General features: G+C 48.8%; 1 long non-coding RNA gene across 1 annotated transcript; it reads right to left on the bottom strand.

Annotated features, from left to right (window-relative positions):
• Positions 1-3,253: 3,253 nt before the first annotated feature.
• LOC126635314 (uncharacterized) lies at positions 3,254-9,342 on the bottom strand. The gene is made up of 3 exons (XR_007627666.1): positions 9,177-9,342; positions 8,714-8,868; positions 3,254-7,182 (listed from the first exon to the last, which is right to left on the bottom strand). It is a non-coding gene; the product is annotated as an uncharacterized LOC126635314 (long non-coding RNA).
• Between the last annotated feature and the right edge of the window lie 3,367 nt (positions 9,343-12,709).

Genomic DNA, 12,709 nt, shown 5'->3' with positions numbered 1-12,709 from the left:
CTCCTCGTAAAGAAAAAAGGAAAAAAAAAAAAGCCAGAGCTTTTTAGCATTTAAATACACTGAAATCACTCCAAGTAACTAAGATACCCTCCTCCTCCTTACAGCTATTTAGCACCAGATACCCTGAAGTTAGCCTAGGTCTTAAATCTTGCAAGAGAAAGAACACCCAGACACTTCTTTTGTGTGTCTCTTTTTCTTGTCTTCTTATACCTACAGTTTTTCTGGCATTTCGTTTCCATGGTGGCTGCTTTTCAACTACTCCCTCTCGCAGGGCCCGTTCCCCCTCATCCCTTTATGCTGTTAAAAGCTCCTTACCTGGCGCAGCAGAGCCGCCCGCAGTTACCTCTGCACAACTTCTGCCCGCCTCCCTCCTTCCCGGGGCTGCTCCTGCCGGGCTTCGCCTGCTCCTCTTCCTTCCCCGGAGCTCCCTCTGCTGTCGGACGTGGCTGCACTGCCAACCGCAGCTGGAATCCCGCGGGAAGCCCGAGCGCTGCTGCGGGGGGCGGGTGGATCTCCTGGGAGACAGGCGGCTCCGGGGGGTGGGAGCAGCCCGGACAGCATAGCCTGTCAGGGTCAGCCTCCTCCTGCCAGCTGTCTCTTCTTAAAGGGAAACGGAGCAGCATCCTTGCTGGATACCCTGCAGGGACGTTCTGTCTGTCGGCAGTGTCAGTGCGTTAGGAGGCGACTTCTTTGAACAGAAGAATTGGTCTTTGTGCTCTGTCTCCAGCTGTTTAGCGTAGGACATGAGCATAATGCTGCAGAGTAGCTGCAGACCCAAAGCAATGAATTACAGAAGATACTATTGGAGAGGAAGGGAAAATTCTGCCAAAAATTAATGAGTGAAGAAACACAATGATAAGGCCCCAGCCTGTAAAATATACGTGCTTTTTCTGCCTGCTGTAGGCAGACTGGCCTTGTGCTATGACAGCCCCACTCACTGCAGGTGCCTGGAGGTTATGTGCCAGCTGCCCAGGCCACGGTGAGCCAGGGCATGGAGTATTTAAGCCCCCCACCCCGTGGTGCATGGGCACGACAGATGGAGGGGCGGAATCCTCCCTCCTCCATCCCCCCCTCCAGAGCCCACACACCGCAGAGCTGCCCCCTCATGTAGCAGGCACGAACCCTGCTGCTGGCAAGACGCTCAGGAGCTCTCGCTCTGCTGGGCTTTGAGATGCCTAGGATTGAGGAAACAGAGCACAGGACATCCATTTCTCAGCAGTGAGGGGGCCTGGCCTCAAAACATGACAGTAACTTGTGCTGGTTTCTGCAGGGGCTGAGCCCTGCTGCCTTGATACCCAGCGATGGCGCATGGCCCCACTCCCACCCTGAGGAGCATGACATGGAAATGAACTGAGCGGTCCCCTGCTAACGCTGCCACTTTGCTACACTTGTTGCATTAACTTCGTATGTTGCCATAGGAACGGCAGCCCCAGCATCTGCTCCTGCTGCTCTCTGCCAGCTGCCTCTGCCCCCCAACTGGGCTCAGCCCCCCTCTGCTCCTCTGCCAGCCCGATCATACCACCCCCTCACTCACCAACTCCCTGCCTCATCCTCTTTTTTTTGGGTGACAATCCAGTTACTGCTGTAGCAGCTAATTATTGCATTAGTTATAATTTGCCTATTCATTTGTCTCTCCCCTTCCCTCCCACCTTGGAATAACTCCATCTCGCCATCCTTTCTACCTTCACACTAAGTCTGCTCTCTGACTCCCACCCGCTTTTCTCTTGCACTCCTCAGCCACACAAAGCTTTATTGCACTGCTGTACTCTTTCCTTCCTCTTTATCTTCCTACTACTCACATCTTCTCTGCTCTTCCCTGGCGCCTCTTGCTCCATCTTCTCTTCCAGTTCTATTTCTTCTGTGTCTGAGCCAGTCTTGCCCCTCTCCTGCACCCTCCCTGGCTCTTACACAGTCAACAGCATTTCCCATTCTCTGCTCTTCATTATACAAATATCCCAGAAACTGTGTCTCCTCCTACCTCCTAACAGTTTGTTCCTTTAGCCCTACTCACTCTTTAGCCCTACTCACTCTTTTACCTCTCCAAAATCTCACTTTCATTCAGGTCCCTTCATCAAGTCCTCCAAGGTAAGCACATTATAACCAATCCTTGTCTCCAAATCTCATCTTTACCCACCTTTCTTCTTCCTTGTCCTCTGAATGGGAGATTCCAGCCAGGACCACAGCTAACTTCACCCTCAGCCTAACAACCCTGGTCTGTACCTTTATCCCAGTGCCTGCATCAGTAAGTTTCACAGCCTCTCACTTCTCCATCCCCATCCTCCTGACTATCTTGCTGCTTCTGATGCCATTAACTGCAAATTCCCTTTGAAGTCGTATTCCTTCCTGTCTCACGGAATTGCTTTTCCTCTCTGCCACCTTCTTTCTTTCCATGCAGACCTGTGGAACAGGATGCTGGTGTTCTCCCTCTATCCCCATCCCAGGCACACTGTTCATCCTTCTATGCCACATCTGTGCCCGGCCCTCTCCACATGGGAGTCTCCAGCACCCCTGTCCACTCCTTCCTCTCATGTGAAGGACACAAACATCTCCTGGGGGACCTTCTAGAGACCATCTCCTCTGCCAAAGGCTTCAGCTAACATCTACAGCTATGCTGGTCCCCTCTCCTGATGGGTGTTTCTCCACCTTGCATCTCAGCCAACTCCTATCTTTTCCTAGATAAACTGAGTGCTACTAACACCGTCTTCACTGACCCCCTTGCTTTTCCTTGCAAGTCCTTTGCGTTTCCACTCTGTTTTCCTATTGGAAACATCATTCTTTCTCATTCCGTTTCTTCTGCCTCCACTTCTCCAGCCTTGTCTCACCACCATAAAATCACAGTGGTCACAAAACTGTAACATTTAAAACTGTTAGTGCAGGACATACAGGAGGTGGGCACATGAGAGAGCACATAAGGATGCTATAAAGGAAAGGAATTTTCCACTTGTATTACATTTTTATACATACTGCAGACCATCTGTGGAAAGCTGTCAAATGACTAGTTGAAAACATATTATAAAATCATGTTATTTTACTTCCAACATTAATGTAACAGACTCAGATCTGAGAACTCAGCAAAACGTTAACAGTTTTCTTGTGCTTCCCAATCTTGCTCATCTTTTAACAAGAAGGTCTCATAGCTTATTGGAGTCTTCCCCTACCCTCTGTGACTTTTGAGCTCACATTTGGCTGCTAGGTTGGCACGTGTTATACATTTCTATAGTCTCAGCTCCACACATTTCTTGTTAATGCAGCCTGGAGTAATTTGCATGTGTGTTCTCAAGTTAGGAAAAGTGAGGCCACACTTCGTTATTTTGTAGTGACACCTCTGGACTCTGAGATCAGTACATTACCAAGTCTTTTTTAAGCTTGTTTGCAGTGTTCTTTTATGTGCTTTTTGCACACTGTGCTGTCCTGTTATCCATATATTTAGACTCCAGATTTCCAACTCTGTAACCTCCTGCCATTTGAACAGCATCATTTCAAGTTAGCTTTGTGACCATCTCTTTCCTGATTCCCAGTATTTGAGAAAGCTTCTCATATCTATCTAGTTTCCAAACAGCATTTTGTGGCAATACTGGCCTGGAGGAGACTGGTAGCTCTATATTACTGGTTTTCCCTATACTAAATTTCTCTCCCTTAGTTCCAAACCTCGGGAAAAAACTCTGTGTCTGTGCTGTTACCCTCAACTCTCAATCCCCCCACTATCTCAACCTCCCTTCCAGAACAGCTTGTCTTACCTGTGTTTATTGCAGAATGTCTTCTTCCCATCTGAATATGTGTTGCTGAACCTGTGTTTAAACACTTCTTGCCCACCTTTTCTAATGTGTTTGTCGCTTTGTCCTTGTGCTATCAACAAGTTCTTTTGTCTTTCCACTTCAAAAACAGCCATACATGTCTTTTCTGTAGGAGTTCCACTGGCAAAATAAACTCAGGTTAGTGCAACAGAGGGTGAGAGACAGGTACTCTCACTTTGAAATTACACAACCCTGTGCTTGGTGCTGCTGTGGCGTGAGCTCTGCTGGTGCTCATATACAGTGTCCTCCTAATCTGCAGTAGCTTCCATTGCAAACCCCTTTGCTTGGATGACTAATCAGTAAAGCTGAATACATATAAAATAACAATGAAATGTTACTAAATCTGCAGTAAATCCACTGAAAACAGCCTGACTGACCTCTGACCATGCCCCTTTTTGTAGGTTTCCTGCACTGACAGTGGTCCATCACAATACTTCCCAGAGACACAACCTCCACCTACACCAAGTTTCTACACATTAGTTGTGGTGGGAGTAGCCAGCCTCAGCAGGCAACATTTTCCATCCAGAGCTTGTTTGCATAACCAGAAATTAATCTCCTGGGGTTCAAGACAGCCCCACAGCCTCGTGTCCAAACCCAGGGAATCCACTTGGGGTAGATTTTTCTCTTCTTTTATAACTAGCTTTCATTTCACACACAGACAGGAACTCTCTTGAGGATAAGCAGCAGCAGCACAGATCAGTTGAAGCTTGTGTCTGAATTAGGGTGTTTCTGGTGCAAGAGGGAAGACCCAAAATGCATCTAAGGAAGAACTTCCTGAAGGATTAGATGGTTGGTGTCTTGGGTTTAAATTGTACTCCACATCAGGACTACTCAAATGGGAACAGCTGTCTGGAAGTCTGAACAACACTATGGGATTGGGAATAGAAAACAGGGAACGACTAGGGGAGGTGCTATGACTAGTACCCTGGCTAGCTGAGCCCCAAAGCCTTTCAGCTGTAGAGGTACCACTGTGCTGAAAAAGGCATATGTCAGGGAGCAGATAGGCACTGAGAAGTACAAGTCCTGTTCCTGAAATTTTCCCATTAAATTTTCCATCCTAAGTCCAATATTTTTATGTGCACTGGCCAGCTCTTTGCGGTAACATCAGACATCAGGCAAATGTTTCCTTCTATTGTATTTGTGTCTCCCAAAGGACCTTTGGTTTGAGTGTCTTTGCCAACAAATAAGCAGCAAAAGCAGTTGACAGATCGAGATCAGTGATGATGGTAGAAACAAGCTGACCATGTCAGTGGTTGCTGTTTATTCTTCTCTGAACAAAAGTACAACCAGTTTTCCCAGAGCTGCATGAACAGGAAGGAAGAGCTGATCTCTGCTTTAAGCATGTAATGAACTGGGATGAAGTCTCAGCTTCAGAAATTGGGGTTGGGGAAAGCTGGAAATCCCTTGAATTCAGACCTGTTGAGCTCTTTTTGTGTTATTTATTCCTCTGTAGATTTCCTAAATCTAGGTGGGCAGAAAGTGTCTGAGAAATATTGCCTAGTTTGCTGGGTTTGGGGAGGGGGAAGGACAAGGCGAGCTCCACACTGCTGGTGTCCAGGCTGTGGCAGACACAAGCAAAACAGGGTGCTCTCCTCCCCTTTCACTTGCCCGCATGCAGGAGGTAGGCTGTGCCCTCACCTCCTCCTTTATGGTCCTAGAAAGAACAGGAGGAGCAGAAGCAGAGCAGAGGTGGTCTTTCCACTCAATTAGCAGAGCCATTAAGTACAGCCTAATCCTCAAATCACTGAGATCCCATCAGTGCAAGACCCTTATATTTTCTTTTCCTAGAGCTGGATCATTTGGAAAAGAGCTACAAGTCACTATACCCAGGACAAGCTTGTTGTGCTCTCAGGAGCAAATCCATGGCTGTATTTTTTTTGTAGTTTGCAGTTTGTCTCAAAGCTAATACAAAATCTGCTGCTGAAGGGCAGCGCACGTTACAGTGGTGCGGTACATGGGCCCCCAGGATGCCAACCTGCCAGATCTCACCTGGTTTGGACACCACAGGTGTGTCTTTGCTCAGAAGACTTTCAGAATGTCATATCAGTAGTGTATGGAAAGGGTAGAATGGATCAGACATACACATTTGCTGGATCTCCACTTTGCTCTTTCAAGACTTTTTCACCAGTTCATTTACTTGAGTTTTGTGAATGTTTTCTTCATGTTCCAATTCAAGTGTGTACAGGCTTGAAAAATGCTGACACAGGTCTTTGAAAGCACGGAATGCAACTGATGGACAGGACTGAACTCTCCCACCTGTACAGGCAGGTTTGTGTGTTGACACCTGCAGACCAAAGCTTATGAATTAATTTTCTGTCTTCAGGAATTTTAAGGCAGGATGCAGCATTTTGCTGGATCACTGATAAATCAGTGCCTGGCACAGCTTCACAAAGGACAGGGATCAGCAGCCCAAAGGGCTTGCAGATGTGACACAGGACCATGAGAGATGTCTCTTCTGCTGGAATAACAAGTGGAGGTGAAGCAGGGTATTGTTAACAGCAAGACTTTCATGATCTCTGTGGAAGTGAAGCAGACCTTCAGTTGCTCTGAAAACATCCCATGACACTGTTGTTTATGAACTACTCTTGTAGAAGCTCTACCTTTAAGAAACACAATAATAGTTTTGTTACTAACCTGGAAAGCCCCATGCCTTGAAGAAATAGCTCCTATTATGTCAAGAAAGCAGAGAGACTTTTACTTCACTCGGGGGTAGCTGTATGCAAAAGAACCACAGAAAACTGCATGGGTACACTATCCAGATAGATCACATGGAGAGCACTGAAGGGAAATATAGGCCTCCCTTTCTTCCCATCATTGTGTTTGGAATATGTTTCCAATTGCACCAGTCACAAAGCAATCAAAGAAACTTGTCTACAGTGGTAAACTGAAGATGTCCTATCAGACCACATTATAGGGTGCTACACAGTATTGAATCCTTAGTCATAACAGAAAACCCAACATCCACATGACTGCAGCCCACAATGCAGTCAATTTCCATATCCTTAACAGAAAAGAGAGAACAGATCTTCGAAGCAAATGAAATATGTCTTTGGAAGATGCTCACTAACATGTTCCTTCTCCCCTCTTACATCCTTACCCAGCATCCTACCTTCCCTTGCAGGAAATGGGGAAGGAAGGAGGCCACCCCCTGCAGCACACACCCGGCAGCAAGCTCATCCAGCCAAGCAGCCTTAGTCCTTCCCAGACTCTCCAGCAAGCTCCAGGCCCACCCCATCCTTCATCATCCATCACCTGCGCTAGTAGGTTGTTCTCAGGGTGTGAGGGTAAATAAGTTCTTTCGCTGCTTTGCTCATATGATTTTGAGGGTGCCATGTTTAGCATTCCCAGTCTTGTTCTGTTTGCTTGACTGTTGCTGGTTTTAACAGCTCTGCAAAGGAAGACAAAAGCAAAATTATTAAACAATGTAGTCATGGCCTCATAGTAACACAACAGCTGGGGCTGGCCACAACCACAGGGAGCAGCCTGGCCCAAGTGGGCTCAGGACCTGCCATGGGAGCCCTGGTTATGATTAACTTATCTGGAAGAACAAAGGGAACCAGTAACAGACTTTCTGCCATGCCCTGAAATCCATCAGAGATGACTGCAGCCTTTCACTGGTATCTTCCAATACCTTTTATAAAATGACTGCTACACCTAGCACTAAGAAAGTATTCTTACTTAGGTCACTCTTGCATCATGAGTGACGTAAAAACTGCAAAGGAGAAATATGTCCTTTCTATTACTGCAAAGATATACTTTGAAGATGATCGGGCTTGGGAAATAAACTCTCCTCAGGCTACAGCTGTTCTATGACCTGGATCAGGGCTCCGTGCAGACCACCCCAGTGAGTGCTGCACAGCCGCCTGCTGTGCCTGCAGGAAGGTGTTTCTACAGGCATTTGTCCTTTCACTTAATGGGCCAGATCCTCAGGCAGGCAGGCAGAACCCCGCTGGAACGAAGGCATCAGGTTCGCAATCCTACCGAAATCCCACCAGCGAGCGGGTCATGGATCGAGTGCAACAAACGGTCCCCGTCGCTGGCAAACGGCGTTTAAACCCTGGGCTGCTCGGCCCCGGCAGCAGGTGCCACTGCGGGACGGCGGGACACCGCCGGGACATCCCCCCCGGACACCGCCGGGACATCCCCCCGGACACCGCCGGGACAACCCCCGGACACTGCCGGGACAACCCCCCCGGACACCGCCGGGACATCCCCCCGGACACCGGCGGGACATCCCCCCGGACACCGGCGGGACATCCCCCCGGACACCGGCGGGACAATCCCCCGGACACCGCCAGGACAACCCCGGACACCGCCAGGACAACCCCGGACACCGCCGGGACATCCCCCCGGACACCGCCGGGACAACCCCCCGGACACCGCCGGGACAACCCCCCCGGACACCGCCGGGACAACCCCCCCCGGACACCGCCGGGACATCCCCCCGGACACTGCCCGGCCCCGTCGGAGCGCACTGCGGGGGCACGGCCCGAGCGGGCGTTGGGAGGCCACGGCAACCAGGTGGGGATGGACCCTTGGGAAGAGCCCTGGGAGCGGCCGGCCGGCAGGAGGCACTCGGGTGCTGTGCGAGGGGAGCGGCGGGGAAAGGGCAGCGCTGGCGCTGGGCCGAGCCCGCTCTGCCCTGGGCTGGCTCGGTGCGGGGCGGACGCAGAGCCCTCGGAGGGGCCGTGCCGCGCAGTGCTGACGGGCCGGCTCACGGCAGACAGCTCGGGCTTCACCTTGGCATTGTTCCCTGCCGTCGTCAGAGGTCAGAGTGCAGCCCCCTTTCTTCACGGGCAGGCACGGCTTTATACCTTTCTAAAGATCACCCTGGCACTGCACTCCAGGACCATCATTGCTACTCACAAGGATTCACGATGATGCTCTGGAAAAAAGTAATGTTCTTCTGTTTCCATTACCAGTAAGAGAGGCAGCCACAGCAGAAAGTGTGCTGTGTTGTTAAAGCTGGGTCTGGTTTACACCCACACCATGAACGAACTTCAGAGTGATGTCAGGTTTTTAAACTTCTGTTTTCCTTCTGAATGACGTTTGTGGTCAGGAAAGCATTACACACCTGAATATTTAAAACGAGTAACAGGGAGAGAAAGTAAAGGAAAAGGCACAGGGGAAAAAATAACCAAAGAACAAAAAACAAACAAACAAACAAAAAACCCAGAAACAAACAAACAAAAAACCAAGTTGAATACAGATAATTAATTTATCATAAAATTAGGGATGAAAGAAATTGCAAGGACTTCTTAGCTCACAGAAGTCCTTCTGTCAAGGGAGATTTTCCATTAGACCTACCCTATTTAGACCACTTATCTGATGGGGCTGGATAACCAGCAGAGACAAAGAAGTGACACTATGCTGTGCCCTTACCTGCCAGGGCTAATGAATATAGCTTGTCCTGAGCATCTGAACCCACAAACAGATGAGATTCTTTCTCCTGTGAGCAGCCAGACACAGTGCAGAGCCTCAGGAGACTGGTCCTTGCAGAAACAGCAGCTGGAGAGCAGAAGAGCATTCAAGGATATACTGTGGACCTGCAGCTTGAGAGGTGGGAGAACAAGATATGCTAGTTTGGAGATCATCAGGAAGGAAAGGAAAAAAGCATGAGCAAGTCATTCTCTCCAACTGAGCTACAACTCCTAGATCCTTTGTTTTCTCTCTTTAGGATCTCTCCATACTTCCACAGTGAGGGGTAAAAACTGGGTACTACTCCATGCTATCAAAGGCAGCTTTGCTGTGACTGAACAGAGCAGCGTTACCCCCTCTGGTGATGTGTGAGGGATGAGAAAACACTCACCCATTTAGCAAAAGCATTTAATGGTGAAGTGCTACCTACCAGTGATTTTTCACTAAGGTGTTTTATTACCAGCACTGTCTGCTGCCAGCCAGGTCTCTGCAAGTTGCATTACTCTGCCTGTGCTGGTCACCCACCTCAACTATGTCTGTCTGTCTGTTGATGACACCTGATGAATCCCTCAGTACTTCTGGACGTTTCCTTGGGGTCACACAAAGCTCCAGCTTCAGTATCTCCACATGTCTTCTGAAGGGAACAGCACAAGCAGCCTCCTCTGAACACATATGAGTAAGAGCCCCCTTCACTCCTCCCCAGCACCAATGCTTGCTGCTCTGGCACCCAGCCTGGGGAGATGAACACTCAGCCCACCCCAATTCCCATCAGCTTGTCAGCTGTGCATAGGCAGGTGTGAAAGGGACCATGCTGAGCAAGGTTGGAGCAGGAAGGTGTCCATCACACATGGGTGCTGGGCCGGCTACAGTTTGCAAGCATAGTTTGCCCTGAGCACAGGACTGGGTGACAGGAATTACCTGCCTGCTAGAAGCATGGGGTAGAAAGAAGGAAGCTTGCAGGTTAACCCACAGAGGGGCTGGTGGCAGTATGGCTGCATCGAAGGACTTGCTCTGAGCTGCACATCCTGCTAGCAGGAGAGACAAGAGATCTGGCCTTAGGCACTGCTTTAATGTGTATTGAATCCAGATAACATTATCCAGGTTTAGCTTGCTCTTTATATCCATAAGGGCAAGCTAGACACATGGAAATGTCTCTAGTCACTGCAGGCACATCCACGTGAGGGTTTGCATCAATAAACTGTAGAGTTCTGTCCGTGTTCTGCAGCCTGTGCCTTTCAGTCATTCAGACACCTTGTCTTAAGGCCTTTCTGAACCTGCATCATGAACACTCTACAGAGGAGGAAGGCTTTTCCCTTGTAGAACTCAATTTATATTTCCACACATTGCTGCTAGAAATCCATGTATCTCCCTGTATTAATGGCTTCATTTCAAACTGCTTCCTTTTTAGCAACAAAGGAAATCAATAAAAGATGCCCATATGATATGATTATATGTAATAATGATGTATAATTACTGAATGACCCAGTTCCCACTTGCTGAGGCTGCACAGCTTTAGTAATGTAAGAGGAGTATCCATAGAGTTAAGCTGATCTTAAGGTGCCCTCCAACCCAAATTATTCTATGATTTCCAGGGCAATGTAACTGTGTCCACCTGCCTTGGCCAAGCGTTGAGGTTTGCCTCCTAGGTCTGCTCCTCTGTATTTTCCAACTGAGGAAAATCCAAAAAGCTTTTCTGCTGGATGAAGGACCTCCAGTTTCTCCCCAGGCTCTAATTTGAGTTTCTGCTCAGGTTTTTTTGTTGTTTTGGTTTTGTGTTTTTTTTTCCTGGCTGCTCAATTAGACTCCAAGCCTTCCTGCAATTCAAAGATCTGGGAATCCAGGTCACTATTTCCGTCAGAACTGCTTCCTCCTCCACCTTCACTGAGCTGCCCACAGCTCTTCTTCCTTCCTGGGCAGACCTCTATGTTCCTCATGCTGTGCCTGCAGATGCAGTACCTTCCTCCTGCTCTGTGCACCCTGTCTCCACCTCCTGTCATGGTTTCCCTCCCTGAATTACAGACAACAATCACGAGCTGAGGTTCAGTCATATAATTCTTGCTAGAAAGTTTTCTTTGCTGCCTGCAGTTCATGAGATTGTATTTTCCGCCTGCAGTTCATGAGATATATTGGCTCTTCAGGTCACTGGAACCTGGGGCTGTCTGGGAGGTGGGAGCCATGTGGGCTCTTTGGGACAACAGAGTGGAACCCAGCAAGCAGGACCCATCCCATCACCTCAGCCAGGGAGCAGGGCAGGCCAGGAGGCACCAGGGGCAGCTCCAGCCCCCATTGTCAGTCAACTTCTTGGGAATGGGACTGGGCCACGATGTCAGCCCACAGCTGGACTATCACTGTGACCGTAAGTGGAGGCTTTCTAGACCAGTGAGACCACTCCCCATCCTGCATCCTCCACCATGGGAGGAAGGCTTCTGCAACCTCAGCACCCTTCCTGGATTCCTAAAGGAACAGCAGCTGCTGCCACTGTAGGTGGGGCCACATCCAGGCGTGTCCCCTGCTGGTCCTGGCTCGCTGGCTCCAGCAAGGACTGCCTGGCAGGATGGGCAGACCTTCTGCCCAAAGCCCTGCCCGTTGCCAGCCTGGCTCTACTCTGCCAGCATCATGACACCTCAGCTTCCCTTGCTCTCCTGCCTGTGGTTACTCAGTTGCTTGCAAGGCCCGCATCTTTCACTCCATAGACCTCCCCAGCTCCATAGCTGTGACAGCCCATCCTGGCACATCCTTCCTCCAGCTACAGGAAGCGTCCCAGGCACATGGCATGGAGGAAGCACCGGAAGGGCTCTGCCTACTCCCAAACACATAGCTTTTCAGTGCTTTGTCAGTCCCTAACATTCTGTTCTTCAGGGTCTTGCCCTCCACCCCAAGATAGCTTCAAGTATTCCCAGCAGTCCTCCTTTTGGTGGTGCCCACAGCAGAGCTTTGCAAGCCTCTGCCTCTGTCAGCACGACAGCAGTGTCCCATTGCAGCACCTACACTGGCAGCTACAGAAGAACCTTCTCATTTTTAACTTCTCCACATTTCCAAGGGAAGGAAGAACCTTACCTCTGGCAATTCATCTATTGACTGCTGCATGATAAAAGCCACTTCCTAGAGAAGTCTGCTCCACAAGCCAATCCATGCTGTGATTCCCATTAATAATTACTCAGTCTGTCACCCAGGTTTGTGGGTTGTTATTCTTTTTTATGTACAGAATGTTTCTATGTATTTCTTACTTCTCTCTGGTTTTAATGTGATAGCACACACAGGCTGCACTGTGAACAAGTGAAATTGCATGTTCAAACTTCTATAGAAACCACTGACAGGCTCTGTATTTTATGATTTGAAAGTATTTATAATTCATCAGGAAGCTTTCAAAGTGCATACATATATACATACATTCTCCTTTTTCTTTGATTTAATATTTTGCCTGCTTTTCAAAGAAAGTAGCTGCTTATCACATACCTGAACCATTATAATTTTTAAAGAACTGGAAACTAGAAATT

This window comes from Myiozetetes cayanensis, unplaced genomic scaffold, assembly GCF_022539395.1.
Source record: "Myiozetetes cayanensis isolate MyiCay16 unplaced genomic scaffold, myiCay2020 scf12, whole genome shotgun sequence".
In the NCBI taxonomy this organism is placed as follows: Eukaryota; Metazoa; Chordata; class Aves; order Passeriformes; family Tyrannidae; genus Myiozetetes; species Myiozetetes cayanensis.
This window is presented reverse-complemented; position numbering and strand designations above follow the sequence as displayed.